This window comes from Acipenser ruthenus, chromosome 16 (assembly GCF_902713425.1).
Source record: "Acipenser ruthenus chromosome 16, fAciRut3.2 maternal haplotype, whole genome shotgun sequence".
NCBI classification, from domain to species: Eukaryota; Metazoa; Chordata; class Actinopteri; order Acipenseriformes; family Acipenseridae; genus Acipenser; species Acipenser ruthenus.
Window position 1 is genome coordinate 27,588,601 of NC_081204.1, and position 21,343 is coordinate 27,609,943.

Here is a 21,343-nt window from a genome sequence, read left to right on the forward strand (position 1 = left end):
TAATTCTATGGGGTGATGCAAAACGTTTGGCCTTAGCTGTAGATGGTGCTGCTGGTTACTTATATAAATGATCTAGCCTATATTCCATATGTCTGTGGAAGGCAACTACCCCTGAAGAGCAGCTCCTGAACTCACAGAACCCAGGCCACAATAGTGGAGTAATTGCAGTAAAGACCACTGAGAATGTAGCAAACTTCATAAAAAGATAAAAAGGAAATGTCATTTGAAGCTACTTACTGTAACAATCGCAGTTCTGTGTTATGAGTGCTGATCTGCAGTGTGAAAGGCAGTCAGCAGTTCAGTGGTTAGGGGACTGGGCTGCAGGGCAGAAGTTCAAACAAAAACAATGAGCAGGGGGACTCTCTGTTACTGATTGATAGATAGTGTTTATTGATCAAATCTCATAAACCCTGCCTTTATTAAAGAACAAGAGAATAAACATCCCTTTAAGTTAGCGATCACACACCAAAGCATTCACTTCTGTCAGCTCTGAACTCCAGAAAGATATATAAATCATAAATAATGGATCTGGCTGCTTTCTATCCTGGAGTTCTCTAGTACATTAGGTAATGCTGGAGCTCTATTTAACTAGATGGGCTCGTTAATATCTCCCTCTGGGAAGCAAGGGTTCCTTTTAGCCTCCTCTGGAAAGAAATTATGTTTGTAGATTAAAGATCACAGTGTATCTGTGCCAGGCTGCATCTCATAGAGACGAGTGTAGTAACGTTACATCCAGCTGTTGATAGCAACACTATCTGCCAATCTGGAAGATATTATTAAGCAATCTAAACAGCCAGGTGCCATGTACAGGAGATGGACAAAATATTAGAACCCCCTGCAATATGTAATGCACGATTCATGACATGTGTTCTGTAATATAGAAACACTACAGCTGCTTGTTGAGTCAGTTTCAGACTGACACTTGCTTGGAAGGTGCTTCAGTATCGATCGAGGACTGCACGAGGTTTCATGAGGAACAGTCTCAAAAAGTGGTGGGCTATTCTATGAAGGAATTAGAGTTTGTAATCATTGAAGAATGACTTAATATCCCATCAGAATAAATGTCAAACATATTATTATTATTATTATTATTATTATTATTATTATTATTATTATTATTATTATTATTATTATTATTATTACATTCCAATATAATCTCTGTTTTGATCAAATCATCCAAAATATAATCATTACACATTTATATGAAGGGTCATCGCTCAATACAATTTTAAAGGATGAAGAAACACCTCCACAAGGGTTTCCAGACAGCAGTATTGGATAGGAGGTTAAGGTCACTCTACAAATGTCCCATAGGTCACTTCCAGGTTTCAAGTCAATATCAGCTTGATTGCTCTTCTACTGCTCTGCTGGAAACCTCCTTCTTCTCTAAACCTTTCTTTGGTTGTTATTTTCCTATTCCTGCTGCGTCCTTTTAGCGACTGGCTACTGCAGCAGATTGGAATGCTGAAATTAGAACGAGATTAGAATGCTTCTAAGAAGGCTTAGAATGTTGTACCCTACTGTGTAAAATGTGTTCTATTAGAGTTCTGACCTGGGAGATTGGATATCTGCAATCCTGATGTGACAGACTGGATAACAATGCCCTTCATGTATAGAAACAATGGTAAAGGAGAGTGTGCTGAAGCACATTTAGATTGATTTGGTATGAAAACTTTCTGGTCAATATGATAGGGTGGATTAACATGTTAATTACACACTGCCAAAAGTGCAACTTTTCCCCAAAAAAACATCCTAGAAATGATTTAGTGAGTAGAATCACATTTTAATAGAAGACTCTTGATTTTCAATTGCTTGCCACATTCCCTCTTTCTTTAAGTAAGTGTGAGCATAACCTCTGCACGGGCTACCAGAGCAATGTATGCAACAGAATTATTATTCACCCCAGCCTCATGTTTAAAAAGTGTCATTGGGCTAAAGAAGTCTCAATTAGCAAGAATAATCCTGGCTGTAGCGGTCCCTCTCTGCATGCCATGTTAATGTGCAGAGCCTGAACCGAGGTCCTGGCCTCTCTCTAATGTCTTTGCGTGTGTCTCGCTGAGTGACACCGCATATGCTAAAGATTTGGCTGCCCTGGTTTTTAATGTGGTCGCTTCCCGGGACCTGCAAGCAGCTGTAATTGCTGACGGCTCTGGGACAGCAGGTGTGGCTGTCAGCTCTAATCAGTGCACTCGGCTGAGAGGCAGAGCGGCCAAGGCAGGGCAGGCAGGGAAAAAAGCACTCTCACCCTCCCTCCCTCTCCCCTCTCTCCCTGCCTGCCTGTCCCTCTCTCCCAGCTCCCTTTCACCCTCTCCACACCTGTCGACCCGATTATGGCAATGAGTTTCTGCCCCAGCCACTAAAAAGCTGATTAATGGGAAAAACCTTTTTATTGTGACAATGCTATTCCACAGAGTCCAGGAAATTTGCACATCATTTGGAGGGTATCCCCTTCTGCTGCTTGAGTGTTGGGCACATTCTCCCCAGAATTGCTTCAGGAATGTCACTGGCTGCTTCCAGACTGTACAACCTACTACATGGCAGTCTGTTAATGGGGGAAAAAAGTGCAATCTGGAGTGGAGCCAGCGCCACTAAAACTGAAGCACTTACAGAGCAAAGATGACATTGAAATTCTCTTTAAAAACTACAGAGCAATCTTTTTAGTATCCTGTTAGAATAAAAAACAAACACACATTTCTTGAAGGTACTTTTAACATTTCTCAATCTTACATTATTCATTTACCATAAAGTACTGTATCCAGTGCTGTTTTTGATCACTTTTTTTAATACTACCTTGTTTTATGGTATTCGTGGAACCCTCTTTGATTCTTTTGTTCGACTGTTTTTATAAAGTGTATCAAAAACCTGACACCTATAAGCAACCTTCAGGTTCAGATTCTCAAAGCATTAATAAATGTGCTATTGACAATCTGGAATAAAGAGCCATGAGAATCTAGTCCCTGTCCCTTTAGTGACTGGTTAATAAAGGTGTCGCAGCATATGCTTGTGTTTAAAACATCTTGTATCTTAGATAATGGGGTCTATTCGATTGTTCTAAATGCCACAGTCATGTAATCATTCAGTTAAGACTATCCTTGGTGTTTTTCAGTTTGTACAGAAAGGAACATACTAAAGAGATGCACATGCATTGATGGATATCAGAGTTCCAGAACCTTGGTACACAGAATGATCTATTTCAGTGATAGCTCAGCATTTTGATTGATTGAATGTCTACAAATATAGTTTTTGAATAAAGTGAGATAAAGTTCTGTGAATAGGGCCCCACTCTGCTGGTGCAACATTTTGTTAAAATGCATTTGGAAATGGCACCTTGTTAGATAACCTGTCATGATTGGTATATGTTGAAGTTTAAAGATGTCTCAATTAGTCTGTTAAAGTGGCCCCAGGCTAATCCAGGTTGTGGAAGCACACTCTGCATGTGCCATGCTAATGCTGCGAGCCCGAGCCAGGGTCCTGACCTCTATCTATTGGCTGAGTGAATCACACCACACATGGTAAGGAGTACCGGCCCCCTTGATAATGTGGGTGCTTCTCAGGACTTGAAAGCTGCTGTAATTGCAGTAGGTGAGCCTGTCATTTCGGATCATTCCTTTGGCTCTCTCTCTCTCCAGTTTTCGTCCCTGCCTCTCCAGTAAGTGGTACAGAACATTCCAGATCAACACAGGCAGTAACTTGAATTCTGACAAGGCAATTTCTTTTGTGTTCTTCAAAAACACTGCCAATGGGAGACCATCTTCAGTGCATGGCCTGTTTGCATGTGAGCAGGGATTTTGGTGTTCCAGACCACTATTAAGGGCAAGGTCATATACTTAAGCAATTCACAGTATAGTTCAGTCAATTGGTGGCACTGTGGCACTGCATTCTAGCAGATAGCAATCAGCTGCATTTGCTGGTTGCGTAAATAGTATATTTCATTATTGTTTCAAAAGCTGGCGCAGAGGGTTTCCGAGACTTTTCTGTAACAGCCTAACATAATGTGCTAGACATTGTTATAGCGAGAATAATGTGCCTTTTAGCAGCACCTGACCTAATGTATGTAGTATTGGAACACAAGACCAGGATCTGCACTTGCTATTGCTAAATGGCATCCATCAAATGTGATTTTATTTTAAACCACAATGCAGTCCTGTGCACTTAACTATGAACTACTCGCTGACTTGAATATGAAATAACCATGGGAAACTGTCTTTTTTCATCATATTATTTTCTTCTCTACATTACCAAGCTTTTACTTTGCTTTACCACCATGCTTTTGACAGAGCAATCTATTAGTTTGTTAAGATAGAGGTGGTCAAAGTTTTTACTTCATACAGTAGTATCCTATACACATTTAAAAATCAAAATACCAGCCTTGAGCCTTCAGCTTTCATTTCCAAGACCTTTCTTCCGCCAACAGTTAGTGGAATTCACTAATTGCAATTCTCCTTCCCCTCTCATTCCATCAATATCTTTCTTCCTTGTCATACTAATAACCCCTGTACTTTTATAAGGGTTTCCCAAGCATGAGAGTTTCAGGACCAAAAGCGAACTCTTATACACAGGTAAATATTTCTCATGCTGAAGTCCAGGATTAGTGCTAGTCAGGGTCTGTAAAACCAGCCCTGAGTAATTCAAGGTTAATATGGGTCTTTGAACCTAATTTAGTGACAGATATCTGTAAGTTTAAACTAAAGCATGTACATGTTTAAACTTGACAAGCCTTCCATTTGAAATATCTCCACACCAGGTCCTGAAACAATAATGAGCTCATGAGCCATTTTCAACTTTTGGACTCCCACAATGAACGCTGTTTCTTGGGGGAGAGAACCATCTTAACCTAGAAAGTCTACCAATCCCTATGCCAGAGTCCTACACATTAATACGCACGGCTCATTCCAATACAAAAACACATCTTAAATGTACAGGGCTTTAGTTTACAAAAAGGGGGTGTAAATGTGTTTACAGTATGGGAAGTAGATGCTCACATTACATTAAAGAAAATTACATTATAGAAAATGTTATAAAATGTGTTAGAATTTCACAACATTCTTACTGTGGGTGAAGGCTTGCTTAGTGTCATCAACTCTTCATCAACAAAATTCACAATTTGTTATATTTATGATAAGCGGGAATGGGCATCTCTCCAGCCCAGTTGTATCCTCACTGGGTGAACCCTAGCAGAGAATGAACCTACAGTAACTCCCTAGTACTTGGTACCAGAGCATGTAATTGTGTCAGTATGCGGCTAGTTAAGGGCTAAGTCGATGCTAATTTGCCAACATCAGGGAATGGCCAGACTTGCCTGTGATAATGTTGTTTCTCCAGGAAGCAGCAAAAGCGATGAGAAGAACAAAAGTAACTGTGCCCCACAAATCCTGTAGCCAATTAGTCCGTATCAATAATTAATGGGCATAGTCTGTGCGTGCTGCCCCGCTGCTCCGTGCAAAGATTGAGTTCCCCCTGCCTAGATAGAATGTTATGACAAGGAGTGACTACATAATGATATTAGTGATTAATAATTCAGAGCAGCCAGTGTTATGGCAGGTGATGATGTGGGGCTCGTATTTAAACAGAGGGGACGAGAGAAGGGGCTTGCAAGCGGCCAGCTCTGCTGTCACACACAATGTATTTATTGCATTCAATTGCAGGGGCTTGGTGGGATGGGGGGCTGTGGTTGCCAAAGGGGGAGGGGAAGTTATGACAGTATTAGAAATATTATTCAATTCAATATGAAATTGTATATTGCTTTTCGTGCCATCTCAGTGACACTCTGCATGGCATAAAACATTATTGACAAGCCCTTTCCGACATTTTGCTCAGTAATTTGCGAGTCATGAATGCCCCTAGGAAGGGGCATTTACAGAGAAAGAATACATTGTTAAAGACTGCTATTTAAAATGATAGAGAATCCTCTCAGAATATCAATATATTACACTACTGTTAAACAATTGGGAGATTGCTCCTGAAGTCATTTCACAGCACTCAACTTTCCTTTTACCCTCTAATTCTCATATGCTTGCATGTTTTTGACTATGCACATTTTATTGAATTTTTTAAATCATACTTCTTGTATCCTGGTGAGCATCACCAATTGGGGTTCAACTTTCATTTGTATTGTATTTAGGGTGAACCAGTCTGATTTATTGATAGAATAACTTGAACAGCAGGGACCGGATTTTTAAGCAATTCAATGTTAGCAGTATTTTCTTGTTAGAAGTATTTAAATGATAAGTCCCCTGTTGAACCGATTTCATTCCTCCCTTTGCCTTTCCAAATTCTTCAAAATAGGGCCTGGCCATTTCCAAACAAGGCACTTCTGAAACCAATCAGAATGCCCCAACAGCATAACTATCTTATGGAGCCACATTAGGCAGGCTGCGGTTTGGTGATTTCTGATGCAATAAGAAAACAGACCCTTCTGTAGGACGGGGTGTCACAGGTGCCAGGAAATGGCCAGACATGAACCAGACATGGGGATGAGATCAGCAGTGGTATGGGAATGTGAGGAGGCATGTGCTCCTGGGAGAGGGCAGCACTGACTCACTGAGCTCAAACCCCAAGAGAAGCCATCATATAAAATTAGGGAGGCACAGACAGTTTAGGACCCCAAGATTAGAGGGGTGATCTCTGCGGTATGTCTCCTTGAGCTGTGTGACATAACAGTGCTGTCATTGTGTGAGGTTTCTTGTCACTTTATTTCTGTTCTTGTCATGCAGCGTCAGTATTCAAGGTTTTCCAGTGGCTCCTTTAAAAATGCGACACCAGGTTCAATGATTCTAGCTCCACCTCAGGCAGTAGAGGCATCTGAAACAACACAACAAGGAATGAATAAGCTAAATAAAACTCTTTGAACACCACGGAACAAAGAGCATGGGAGTTGTTTGCTTTGTCACGCTTACAGGCATCAGAATTTTTTATTTGACTCTGTAGTGACAGCACAACTTGGTGTGTAAAGGAAGCGATGCTGGTAGATTTGATACTTAGTGCAGGTAGGTGTAAAAACATTGTATTAGAACATGGACAGGGTGCAAAATGACCCAGGAAGATTCTGTGAGCTCACTTCCTCAGTGCTATGATGGACAGACATCTGTATAAAGAATGATACACTAAAGATATAGGTGAAAATACACTTGTTTGTGTTTTAAAAATAGATTAATCATTGTGAAAAATTAACCAATTATATTAATCATTGGAGTCACCAATGAATCTTAATTTGCTTCAAAACTGAACCCCAGTAGGGGAGGAACCACAGTAGCTTTAACATGAAGACATTGAACAATGAAGAACAGTTCTAAATCAGACAGAAGCTCCAGCCTCTCAGCTGGGTCAGGTTTGAAGCAGTAATCCTTACTTATAAAACAAGTGTCTTTTTAACACATGGATTAACTATACTCTCCTGGAGGCTGGTTCCTCCAGGGCAGCATTCTGCAAATGAGAAGGTGACATGGAGTGTGTCTGGGTAATACTGTATGTGAGGAAGCACTGCCCAGTTGCTGCACATGATGCCACATTAATACTGGAAATCAAAATAGTCTCAAGGGCTGGCACAATCTACTACATTGTAAAAAAAAAAAACAAGAACATTATTCATTACAAAAAGCTTCAGGTCTTTAACATGACCGGTGGTATGAGTGCTTATTCTGAATGTAACCAATGTAGCCAGATCTCACTGCACCAATCCCTGTTTGCAGTCTCTGTACAGTTTGTAGTAACAAGTGGGAGAGGAGAGTTGTCTGGTAGAAACCAAGGAGAGGCAACGATTCTCTGAATTTCTCACCGATTTTAACCAGGCCCTTGGAGCCTTCCCCCCTGCCATTTCAGCTGCACCCCTATCGCCCTATCGATCGCGCCTCTCTCTTTTTGCTTTGTGAATTATTCAGAGGTGCTGCTTCCTCCCCAGAACAAACAAATTTGGAACTCAATCAATTGAGGCCTGTCTGCAATAGTTTTGTCAAAAAACAGAAATACCTGCAGGTATAGGATTGCACCAGGGGAAAAAAATGCATCTGCTAAGTTCTCTATACCAGTAAACATGTAATGTGTTGAATAAGCAAAAATTGAAACACAGGATATGTAGCACATACTTTTCTGGAAACGGGCTGTCCCTCACACATTACTGAATAATTGTGTTATGCAAATGTCATCCGTAACATGGATTCTGTTTCATATAAGCTGCATCTGCCCGTCTTTAATAAAGGGCTACGAGAGGCACGTAGTTGTCAGGTGACAACCCAATGGGCCATTCTAGTGAACAGTCAATGCTACAGCTTTCTACCCAAGGAATTGAAGACATTGATCATAGAAGAAAAGTCACATGACCCTCAAGAAAAATGTAAACATCTTTAAACACCTCCTAGCTACCCAGGATGATTATACTCTTCCATCTGTGTTGATCTTGCTGATGAAGCGAAATAACTCTCATTACAATAAATGTGTGCTTGTCTCAAGAATGCAAGTAAAGACATTAGGCCATTGGTAGAATGGTACCCCAGTGGTAATATTTTTGTATTTTAACTTATGTAATCACAGTACACATGGGTAATCCGTTGCAGTACCACATTGAAAGAATTGTGTGATAACACTACGGCACAGTATTGAATTCTAATCCATGGGTTGCCTTTGCCGGTAATACTGTAGTTCTGACAAGGTCATGGTCATGGGGATAGTCTACTTGCTTTACTTTCTTATAGTCATACCTTATTATGCAGGTAGTGAGTCCCAATATTGCGTTTCTAGCTTTTCTGTGCCGGTACTCATACTGATGATATTTTACTACACTATTTTCTTTCATAGAAGGCAGTCATCTGTAACCTCAGCACTTTTTAATTGGAGAGAGAGGGGTGAGCCTGTGCTACCTTTCTGTCTGTCAAACAGAAGGATCTTCTGTCAAGTCAGGCTTCAAACAGAAAGTATCACATGAAGGTAAAGAGTATGAGACAGACCCCCCCTAAACACCCACACAAACACAAGCTGCTCATTATTAATAAAGGTACACTTTCCACTGTAAAATAACTTACTATGCTCTTATTAACTCACCCCTGATCTCCAGTACCATCTTATGTATACTGCCTGCTTCACATGCATTATTTGAGCACCAGCAGAGTTATTTCGATGTGGTGGAGTTCCATTAGAGGTGGTTGTTGTCCACTGGCTAAACCAATTGCAAATTGTCAACATACCCACCTGCAAAAAACATGGTTTAACATTCAATATGCTTTTGTTTTAAAATCAAGTTTGATGGCATTTTATGGGACAGGAAAAATAATACAGGTACTTTATTTATTATTTTTTTATTAAATATTCCCCTCAATATTAGGAGCAGATGAAGGTTGAGGATTTTGAATGTACCTCACCTCTAATGTAACCTACGAACATAAAGTATTGTGAAACAAGAAGACTGCTTTGTACTGCAAATCATATCTCTTTTTTTAAGCTTTAAGAAATTTGGAATGAGTTTCTAAATTTCAGTGTCACTAAAACACTTGAGAAAAGTTCTATAGTAACATATTGAGATGTACAAATGTAGAAAAAAAGGCAGAAACAGCTTGAAGAATATGACTTTATTCAGAAGCTTGTACTGTACAGGATATCAGAGAGACTATCACGGTATTTACATCCAATGATCTTACAAATCTTGTCATTTTACCCTGCAAACAAATGTACCTCTGTATGCGAAAAACTGTGTTACACTGAACACCCTCGAAGACTCAAAGTAAAAGCCTGACTGTAGTTTTCACTTCATTTTCAATTCATATAAACGCTAAGGTCTCTTTTTTTTTACCTTATTTGAAAGACTGTACCTTCCTAGGAATACAGTTTGATGCCATCACCAGTCGCTGTCAGTCATTCTTTTTTAGATAGACACTAGATAGAAGTTCAAGACACGCATTGATTCATATTTAAAAGCCATCCAATTTATTTCAACACTAAAGGTTCGGTCCCAAGCGAGACAAAACACTTGTTTACCTCTGCAAACATTCCCTTTGAAAATGAAACAACACAGTGTCCTGTATAGAAAGCATGTACCTCTGCATGGCTGGCCCCAGGCAATGCAGCCTCCCAGCAGTCAGCACAGAGAACGTACGTGTTGGGATCCAGTGCTGAGCCAGCTTCTCAAATCATGTAGATGCTGACAAGAAGGCTGTCTGATCCCCCAATCGCTCTGTCAAACGCCATCACCCAGTCGAAGCACCACTGAATTATAGCTGACTGACTGAAGAACTAAAGCTTAACAGAAAAGGGGGCCAACTCCCACTTGTGCTAGTAGCCCCCTGGCCTTGGATACTATTCAACATGCTCAAAGAAAGATTTTTTTCATTGGTGGCCCATGATGGTAGATTCTCTTTAATCCGCGACTTTAAACACTCAATCATACGATGGAGAGAAGTACCAAAAGGATTTTTTTAATTTTAACTAGCTTACGGTTAACAAAAATACACTTAAAACTAGGACCACCGTCTCAACAATTTCTTAATGTTTGTGCTAAAGAGCTGATTTTGTACTTTCCCCATGCTATGGTGTATACAATCATTCTGAGTGTTTCTTTTTGCAATAAATACTGTGTTTGTTCAACTGAGTTTTGGATCTGCTCTTCGGTTTGAGTTGCCTCATATTTAAAGCACTCTAACACAGTCTTAAAAACAGAAAACACAATCAATGAGTCATTGCAAAAAGAACCACTTGGAATGGCTGCAAATAGCATGAAATTTAAGAGGACATTCAAACTAAGAAAATGTCATTTGAAGCTACTCTTTAAGTCAGCACTGTACATTGCTATTATTTTATTAATGTTTTGCTTTAAAAGTTTACCCTGGTAAATTTGTATTGTATTTTTGCAGTGTTCCCTTGCTTTCCCAGTGGTTATATTGTGCTTTTACCGTAGTTTACTATGTTTTTAATTAGTGGTGGGCAACGATAAGAAAATTGTATATCGATATTTTGCACGTATTTCGATATTGATATCGATAATATCGCAGTCTTCCAAAACACAGAAAAATATAATAGCACAATTGCAATATCAAACATATATACATATATAGATGTTAACAGATATTTACAAACTTTAACACAGCGGTGCTTTGCTTCACAATATCCATGGATCAAAACAAGGTATTGTTATATTGTTTTACTATTCCATCATCAGCCAATGATAAATAATACTTTAGTGTGTGGTGTTACCCTACGAGACTGACAATGATTGGTATGCATAGGGTTTGTTGTGTCTTAATATAAAATAAACTTGATTACACTGCGTTTGTATTTTTACAATAAAAAGTATGTCTCTGCGAGTGTCTATGAAGTTTTTGTTTTTTTAATACCACGATATCGCGATATGGAAATTGTTATCGATATCGAACAACATCGATATCATATCAAAATATCGATATTGGTGCCCATCTCTATTTTTAATAGTCTTTACAATTATTTAAATATGCTTTACTTTGCTATGCTTTTGCTATAGGGAACTTTTATAAGGGTGACTAAATGTTAATAGAGAAGAATCTTATGAAAGAAAGGCATTTTCTGTGCAACATTCTTACTGCCTGTGAGTTTCTGCCCCCATGCAAAGGCTAAGAAGTTTCATGAATTACAAAGATTACAAAAAGTACAAAACACTGCTATAGTGCTCAGTATTACAGTAAGGTTTTGTTTTTGCAGGCTATATGACATTGGAAATAATGAAAACCCACTGCCTTCTACACTGACATTCAGAAATGACATTGGGTTCAAATATACCGTACTATGCATGTATATTATATATTGATCAGTGTTCAGTGAGCTTGTAGCTGTGATCATCACTGCTAGCTGAGCATACAACAGAGGAGTGGAGGCGCTGCTCTAGTTGTCCCTGGGTCCGCTTCCACAGTCGATCCAATGGTATAAAAAGAAGAAAAGTTTCTTGTTAGCTGTTCATCTTTTATCTATATTTCAAACCACACACAAGATTCAGAGGTGATCTTGTTACAGGTCCTGTAACTAAATAATACATAAAGAAACATGGCCCTGAGCATTATTAGCTAAATAAAATATCTACCAGCCAGTAGCAGGGCAAAACAAGTTGCCTGTACATGCTGCTCTATGGAAGCAGCATTAGCTTGCAGTAAAATATATGTATTGATCAATACATATTTACAGCTGTATAAATGTTGGAATAATTGTAGTTTTGTTAAAAATCATCCCTTCCCCTTGTGTCGATGCCAATCTGCAAAGATGGCTTTGGATGCCAATGTGGTGAAATGCATAGCTTAAGTTCCCTGCAAAGCTAGTTTTAATGGGACAGGGTTAAAGTGTTTTAACAGTGGCAGCTACTAGGAAGCATCAGAAGACACTGACCGTGAGAACAGAAGTGCTGCTCTTAGCAGGCTGTGCCAGGGGCAACGTGATAGCCCCTCTCCCCAGGAAAATTGTACTTTGTGTTACCTGCTGAAGGCCTAAATCACACCCATTTAACGTATAAAGGAAATTAAATTGCATTGTGTCATAAACATTCAGGGTTGTCCATTATCATGTAACGTCTGAATTCGTGCAGCAACTATCAGTAAGACTTATTAAAAGATGAGAATGAGCAACAGCTTTTAATATGCGCAGCAATGGAGTCCTGTAACTGGGATCCCAGGTGTACAGAACTAATTATAACTGAGGATAGAACTTCGAAGAATTCTAACTCAGGATTTTGAGGGGGGGGGGGGGGGAGGGAATATTGTATTTTCTGCTTGTGAAGGAGATGGGGAGTAGGTAATTAAGGGTGAGTGATTAATGAAAGCGCTCACTGACGAGAGCCAATCTGAACACACTGAGTGCAAGTGGTGAAGGGGGGTATGGAGCAAGCTTTTAAAGCATCACTGCTCCACCAGCTAAATTATTATCAGCGTGTGAAAACAAGGCATGCTAGAGGCAAGCCACACAAGAGTGCTGAGCCACAGGGCAATTTCAGTAGAAAATAATGCAGGAGAAAAAAGGTAAAGGGATAAATAATAATAATGCACTGTTTAAACAGTGTTTCTAATCAGCCCACCTTACCAAACAATGGAAAAGTAATTGTTTTGTAATAATGGGCTATGGAAACACAAGGGCAGATACAAATGTGTGAGTCATTTGTTCCACAGTGGTAAAATATTTTGACATCACAATAGTATGAAGTAATATACACTGGTTGCACAATACCAGAACCAGGTGCTACCATACCAGAACCACTGAGCACTGTCACTGCAAGTTCATACTGATCAGAAGTATGTTTTGCTTCTTCAACAATGAGAATGATAAAAAGAACACAATCCACAATAATATTTTCTGTCGTTCTCCTAAATGATCGCAAAGCCAGTGTCTAGATCTTTAGAGAAACAAGAATGGCAATCCAACAGTTGGAATAGGTGTGGCAGCAAGCAAGAGTTCCAACAGTTTGATCATGCTCATCTGTCTATCTAGCTTTCTATTTTACATATACATATATTTATTATTTCCAATTCTACCATCTCTCAAGATTCACAGGACGAATTGTAAAATTATATATTGGGGATTGAAAGAATGATTCTCTTTTCCATCAGCTAAAATGCAATAAACTGTACCTGAACTTACAAAATAAAATAACGCACACAAAATAAACACAAAGACTTCACAGCCTGCCAAGTCATGTTATCACCATACATTAAGAGCAGCAGCAGCGGGCTTGAACCAAATGAGTTATGACAAGTCAGATATGAAGCAGAATGGTGCCTGTGGCATCTAAGAAAACATTTTAATATGAAGATCCGTTAAGGGCTGCTGGTGGGACGGTGACGCTGTTAGCGTTTAATGACCAGAAGCGCGTGCCCTTTCAGAGTCCTACTAGACATGTTGCCTGTGGTCTCAATTCTTTGGGTCTTTGGCATATGTGCATGTCAATGTGACTGCATGCTTGTGTGTAGTGTGTGCAGAATAATCTACTACACACTGTGTTATTTTACAATGAGATTGCTACTAGGCTGGTCATAATGCATGAGTCTCTGTTCTTTAAATATATTAAAAGCATTCATGTCTATGTTATTAAGAGTGATAAACATTATTAATAGTTCAGTCATATACATATTGTGCATACTTCATGGAGAGACACGTACTTTAGGATAGTATTAGGTTCCTCTGCTAGTTTGGCCTTGTCTTAAGTAATGCACTCTGTATAACTTTTTTTTAAGCATAGGCTTAAATATCTTTAATATAAATATTTTGTTTTAATAGCACTATCTGACTATTTTATTAAAATAAAGAAATAAAGCAGTGCAATAGTCGTGCATGGATACTGGTCCCACGCCCCTAGTCAGCACCTAAACGCTGGATGTTTTGGAGCCTCGTCAGAGCAGGGGATTCAACAGGTCTAAGAAACTCAAATACAATTGTTCACATGAGAATCTGACAAGATAAACGTGTGCCTTAAAAAGTTTCTCTCGTTTACACAGATTAGTGTATAGCATGTATGCCTGCAATCACAATAAACGATGCAAAGCGTTAAAACTTCAGTTTGGCACAAGGACGGAAAAGTCCAGGACAGGAAAGCTGGCCTTTGAAAGCAGGCAGGTAAAGAAGGCTTCGTTTCAATGTAGTTAATTCTGTATACATATTACATCTGTAGGACTAGCTGTTCTATGTATATCAATAGGTATGGGACAATCGGCTATGTTTTCTTAGCTGCAACCTATCCTGGTTACATTTGATACGGATCTATCCAATGTGATGTTTGGGCTGTCAAGGAGACACTCATTGATATTCTGGAAACGGCTGAAACACGAGCGACCGTGGGTCTCATCTCCGTCTGCCGCTATAAAGGTGATGGTTCCAGTCAGCCAGCCGCAGGATCAGCTTTTTCTCTGTAGATTGTAGTCTATATTAGATTGGACACAATGGACGCCTGCATGGATATCGGGTATTGCAAATCTACTTGTAAGTGTGCCGCTGAACCACTCGAGACAAAAAAATACCACTTCAAGTGTCATCAATAAGAAATATAAAATGAAAGAAATTAGAATTGAGCGCAGGCCGCCATTGAGCCACGTTTAGAATGATTATTTAATGCGGTACTTTTTTTATTTATAATGATACCCCAGGCACCTCATCTTTACATTAATTAGGGTTAACACTGGTGACACCGCTGGGGGTGTGTGATCTGAAATGCAGCCAGTTTTAAGTCAGACAGCCAAAAGAGATCAAATCTCGGGTTAGACTGAATACCAAAGATCTACCCTTGTGCTTGGTTCGACGTTAACTTGTTGCTGATGCAACCGCTATCACAGATTCGGTTACCTATAAGAGAGAGAATCGTGGGTTACAGAGACAGTTTCATAAAAAGAAAGATATTCCTTCTATGAGAAAACAATTAGTTACACAGGGTTGGTATCAAGCCTCTCAGCCAGCGTCCGGGCTTCTGGCTCACACGCTGTTCTAGTAGCCAATTGACCTTTCAAAGACAATTATATTACTGCTATTAATTATGCCTGATGGCATTTCTGCACCTAGCACAAAGTGAGGTTAGCGTGCATGGGGAAACGTTGGCAATCAAATTGCTATTTAACTGGAAAAAACTTGCTGGCCTAACAGTGTTACATTATTCATAAATGTGATTATAGAGGGGAGCGCGACGGCCGATTAAGTTTCCTTTCCCAAAACAGAGGAGTAGCCTACTCGTTTACAGAGAATTCTCCCGGGCTGTGTAATTCAAAAGGGCCATATTCAAACGATCAGGTGCTGAAGAATGGGAAGTTAGTTAGGCGAGTTTTATGATCTTATTTAAGTCCCATATACTTCCATCCAAAAAGTGATTTCAATTGCATATGGACAAATGGGCGAAATGGCCTAAATGATAAATATATATATATATATATATATATATATATATATATATATATATATATATATATATATATATATATATATATATATATATATATATATTTGCACTGCAAATTCGACACGAGCTCGAGTACATTTCTTTCTAAGTTGTGCTGGTTATACAACTGTTATTAAGCAAAGAACTAAACGTGAATTTCAAAGACAAGCGGATGATACAGTGTAACATGCCAGAAAATCCACACTAATATCTCATAAAGGCACAGGAATTCAATTAACACATCGGGGTTGAAAATGTGAAGAACGCTATGTAATTACATTTTAAATAATATATTTGTAATTTGACCAGCTGCCCCACTATATGTGTAAACCTGTGCGTTTTCTATCTAAAAATGGAAACTACTCAAATAAATGTATTATACATGAAGTGCGTTTGGTGCTTTAACTCAATATACAAGCGTTGTAATTAACACTAAAGAAATACTGTGAAAAAAGCAAAGACAAAGGGAGCATTGTACTTGCTTCAGAATGAGATCTCAATTGCTTACGATTTAGATGAAAGGACAACACAGTCTATGCTACATATACAAAAGTGTGCTTTTCCTTAAGAACACTGTCATTTGATGTGTATATGTTATTACAGGCGGGTTAGGTTGAAGAGCGGGGAAAGTGAAAGACAAGTAACATCACATTCTTTTTCTTCACACATTCAGCACTCGGTTTAAGATGTCGGGGTATACTGTGTAGCCAAAGAAACCATGAGATATGTCTGAGGACCTATTTTGTAAATGCAAAACAATTAAATTATATTACATTTGTATTTATCCACAAAAAAGACCATACATGCATCTTGGTGTTACTGGAACAAGCTTTGCTTACATTATTATTATTATTATTATTATTATTATTATTATTATTATTATTATTATTATTATTATTAGTAGTAGTAGTAGTAGTAGTAGTAGTAGTAGTAGTAGTTAGATAAGTCTAGTTAAACCCCAAAATAATAATCCCACTCCAGTGTCTGATCACCGCAATATTTTATTAAATTGAAACTGTTTAAAAAAAAAAGAATATATATATATATATATATATATATATATATATATATATATATATATATATATATATATATATATATATATATATATATATATATATATATATATATATATATTGTTTGGAAAAAAAAAACATAATACGAATAAATAAAAACAAAGACACAATCTTAGTAAATGATCGAAAGCTAAATAAATCTACAAGCGGTATAGAACTTGTTAACAGTCAATTAACGACACGCATTGAGCGTGGAACTGGCCATGGTGCTGAAATTAAGCTGCAGCCTTATTCGCCATGGCGGTGCCAAACAGTGAGCACACATTTCCGTATAATAGGCGGTGGATAATTAAGGTTAATCGCTTAAACTATCTATAACATTAATAATAATAATAATAATAATAATAATAATAATAATAATAATAATAATAATAATAATAATAATATATCATTCAGATTTAACATCAATAAATTATAGCAACATCGATCAACTCACCACTTACTACATGTAATCAAAATGCTTTTATATATGGTATTTATTTGTGATGTTGCGTGTATGTGTGGAAAGAGTAGATTTAGGCCTAAATTAGAACATAAAAAAACACCATACCGGTATAGTTTTGTTGAAGGACACAACTCCTTTATAAAAATTTGATTTTTTTTTTAAAATAAAAACTTCCAGAGTACCTTTGTGTAACTAGGTTCCAGAGAAACCTGAAATTCAGTATCGATATTTTTTTCCCCAAGTCTCACATGATAACCACATAGTAATTAAACATTATGCAAGATTTGCTTTGTTTGGGTTTATTTTCCTAAATAACACATCATACTACTACTACTACTACTACGACTACTACTACTACTACTACTACTAATAATAATAATAATAATAATAATAATAATAATAATAATAATAATAGAATTGCAGCTTTCATTTAGCTTATGTAAACCAAGCCGTCGTCATATTTAAGACGGACCAACAGATCTGATTTGCCCTGGATACAGTATAGCGTTTATTCCTCAGAGAATTAATGGAATGCCGTATTCCAATGCTACCCAAGCGCAGGCAGTTATATTAGCCACATCAGCGCTGTATATTCTAATTCAAATACATGCCATGCTGATTTCTCCATGAAAGAATGCAGCACAGGCTGAGATCAAACAGAAAAACGAATTCAATACTTATTGGTGTCAAGTCGTTCCATTGTAGTGGCGATGCTAAATGAACTATGTGATTAATTTGGCTTGAATTGTTTTAGTTTAATAACGCGCGTGTTTGATCACAGACTTTCAAGTGCTCGTTCAATTTATTATCTTTGCTTCTATTCCTAATTATATCGTTATGTTTAATTATTGTAGAATATGCATGTCTCCTTCTCACAGGAGAACAAATTGTGCGTATTTGTATCCCTTGTCAACATCAATTTAATCTCCAAATCAGTCTTACCTTATTTGCAGCATTTACTTTTTGTTTGTTTATATTCAAAATAAATCAACTCCCAACTAGAGCATTTTCCCTGACACTGCGGGAACTATAACAAGATTGCAGTCCACACATTTTGTTGAACTGTTCTGAAAACAGTGTGTATAGGGTTTATATTAACTCGGGTGATAAATATTGCATCGCCTCCGTTTAAAAGTTGTAATACTGTGGGTGTGATCCTTGTGTCTCCAACCCGCACCTGTTTCCTCACACCTCAGGGTGAGCTGTGCGGCTGTCTTAGTAGTAGCGTCAGAGTAAACGGGACCCCTTAGTACCCCCGTCCTTTGCCTAATTCAGCCGATGAGATGCAAAACCGAGGTGCAGCAGGGCTGTGTTTGTGAAATAGGAAAAAGGCATGGTAATGTGGCAGAGAGATGATTCTCTAAGGCCCTTAAGGCTGCACTCAAGACTCTGAGTTCATTAATTTTTTATACCCAGCACTTGGCCAAGGTCTATTTATGAAAATGTTCTTTCCGCTTCATGGAAAACATAAGTCAGCTACAGCATCAAGGAAGGCATGGACATTTAAGTGTGTCTTAATAGAAAAAATAAATTAAAAAAAAATACAGGTACCATGTGGCACACTTCATATATCTCACTTATAGTTCCCCTTTCACATCATATACATAATTATGCAAACTGAAACAAATACATTGTTTGATTTGTATTTTATTGTGTATTTTGATTAGATTGGCACATCTATTTTATATTGGGCTACAGTAATATTCGGTTAAAAAAATGCTATACAAAGCACCAAGCATGCATGACCTGTATTAAACATTAATCGGTATTTGTTAGTAGCAAAATCCTTTCCCTTTTTGTATAGTAAATGGTTGTGACCTCATTAGGTTTACCCAAATATGATCATATGTTTAACATTTACAAAATAACATTGGAATTAAAGATCACAAAGCTTTTTTACTCGCCTACTTTTGATGTAGCTTTCTGTTTTGGGCAGAACACTTTCTTTCAAACGTGTGGGCATTTTGAAACTGCAGGAACTCCAAAATAGGAGAAGAATGTATTCTCTAAGTAAATTATTTAAATTAAACAATTAACAAACACAATCAAGGGGATGTGGTATTGCACGCATCCATGAGCATCCATTGTGTGGACCAAGAGTCTTTCTTTTTAATCAAATCAATTAACCTTCAGTAACTGGTGTGTACAAACCTTAGGCCACAATTTAGCTAAGCATAAAAGGAAAATATCTAAAAAGTGAAAGTCAGTTCATCTGCTTTTGATAAGAAGTTTACGCTATTAAGGGTCAGCTGAAAGGGGTTGCACTTTCTATTTCCGACCTATATTTGTGGGAATGTCTCATTGACTCACGCTATATTTTTATTTACTACTTCTAATTCCAGTTAGACAAAACTGTACAACAGCGTGAAAGTCGACAACAAACTAGATATTTTGGCTTTTTTTAAAGGCGTTTTACAAAGTATCTCTATTATACACAATAAATAGCAGCATTTATATATGAATGTGTTTGCTTTATTTATTTTTGTATTTATTTATTTAGAAATGTAACTTAATAAAAACTCACATCTGTTTGCTCACCCTCTTCAGTACCATTTAGGATTATCAAACCCAATACTTTGAAACAAGACTACCTTATAATTATTCAATGTACAGAGCACGGAGACAATTCGTCGAAAATTTTATTAATTTAACATTTCCTGTCTGAACGTTTAAATCAGTCAAAACAACAAGTTCCAATGTCCTTGGCCAAAGTTTTAATATGATCCCACAAAATAAACAACAGATAATGTTGTGTATTGTAAAATAAATAAAAGATAGTGTTGTGTATTGAAGGTTGCCAAATATCTGTGCTGTGTTTCGCTCGCCAGCTTGAGGCTCTAACACATAATTTGTTAGTAAGTAGTTGGCGCATTTAAGTTCAGTGTGAGTGAATTTTGAGTTTGACATGCAAAAACAGAGGTATTAATTGTTTAAGAGGTCATTACTGTACCGTGAGAGGACAAGAACTAGGACCCGGTCCATGTTATGCAACAATGGTAGTCTAGCCTGCAAAATGGTATTCGTTTTTAACAAACACACACACACACATACACACACACAGAGAGAGAGAGAGAAAATCAATAGTATCATAACAGAACATATTCATTATTCATTAATAATGGGGTTTACAGACTGAAACCAACTGCTTAACAAGTGTTACAGAAAACACCTGAGTCACTATTCAATGCTTGTAGAATTACAGTATGGGAAACTGTCAAGTAACTATACGCAAGATCATTTCTTTCTTTCTTTTTATTTATTTCTTATTTTGCATTTGGTAACACTAAGTTATTACTGTGCTCGTGCATGAGGTAAGGGACTATTGTGTTAGATTTATTTATAGAAATTGTCAGTGGAAAAAGGAACACATCTTCCCATTATGAAAATGTATAAATCAGGTTCCGTTGTTATTTATTACAGTGTGTAGCAACATCTTGCTGGCTAATAATATACGAAATGGAATACATTGTTTTATCAGAACTAAAAAAAAAACAATCTAATAATAAATAAACAAAATACATAAGGAAACTGTATTTGGAGACATTAGGAAGTTTATTTTGGTTTATTTATAGTGTTACATTCGTCGGTGTAAATGTATCTGTGCACAGGTGTGCTATAGGCTAGGCTACCCTTGATGTTATAATAAACAAAGTCCATAATAATAATACTATAATCTTAGAACAAATGTGTTCACTATAACACCGTTCTGCATTCATACAGGGACAACACAATTCTGTGTTAAAATTAACAAACCACAACACAATAATGTGCTTTTCTTACACAATACTATATTTAGCCACACAGACTTGTGTTAAAAAGACACATTATTGTGTTGTGGTTTGTTAATTTCAACACAAAATGGTGTTGTCCCTGTATAAACTCGGAAATGTGTTATATTTAACACATTTGTTGTAAGAGTGTAATAATATTACTACTAGTACTACTAGTACTACGAAGAAGAAGAAGAAGAAG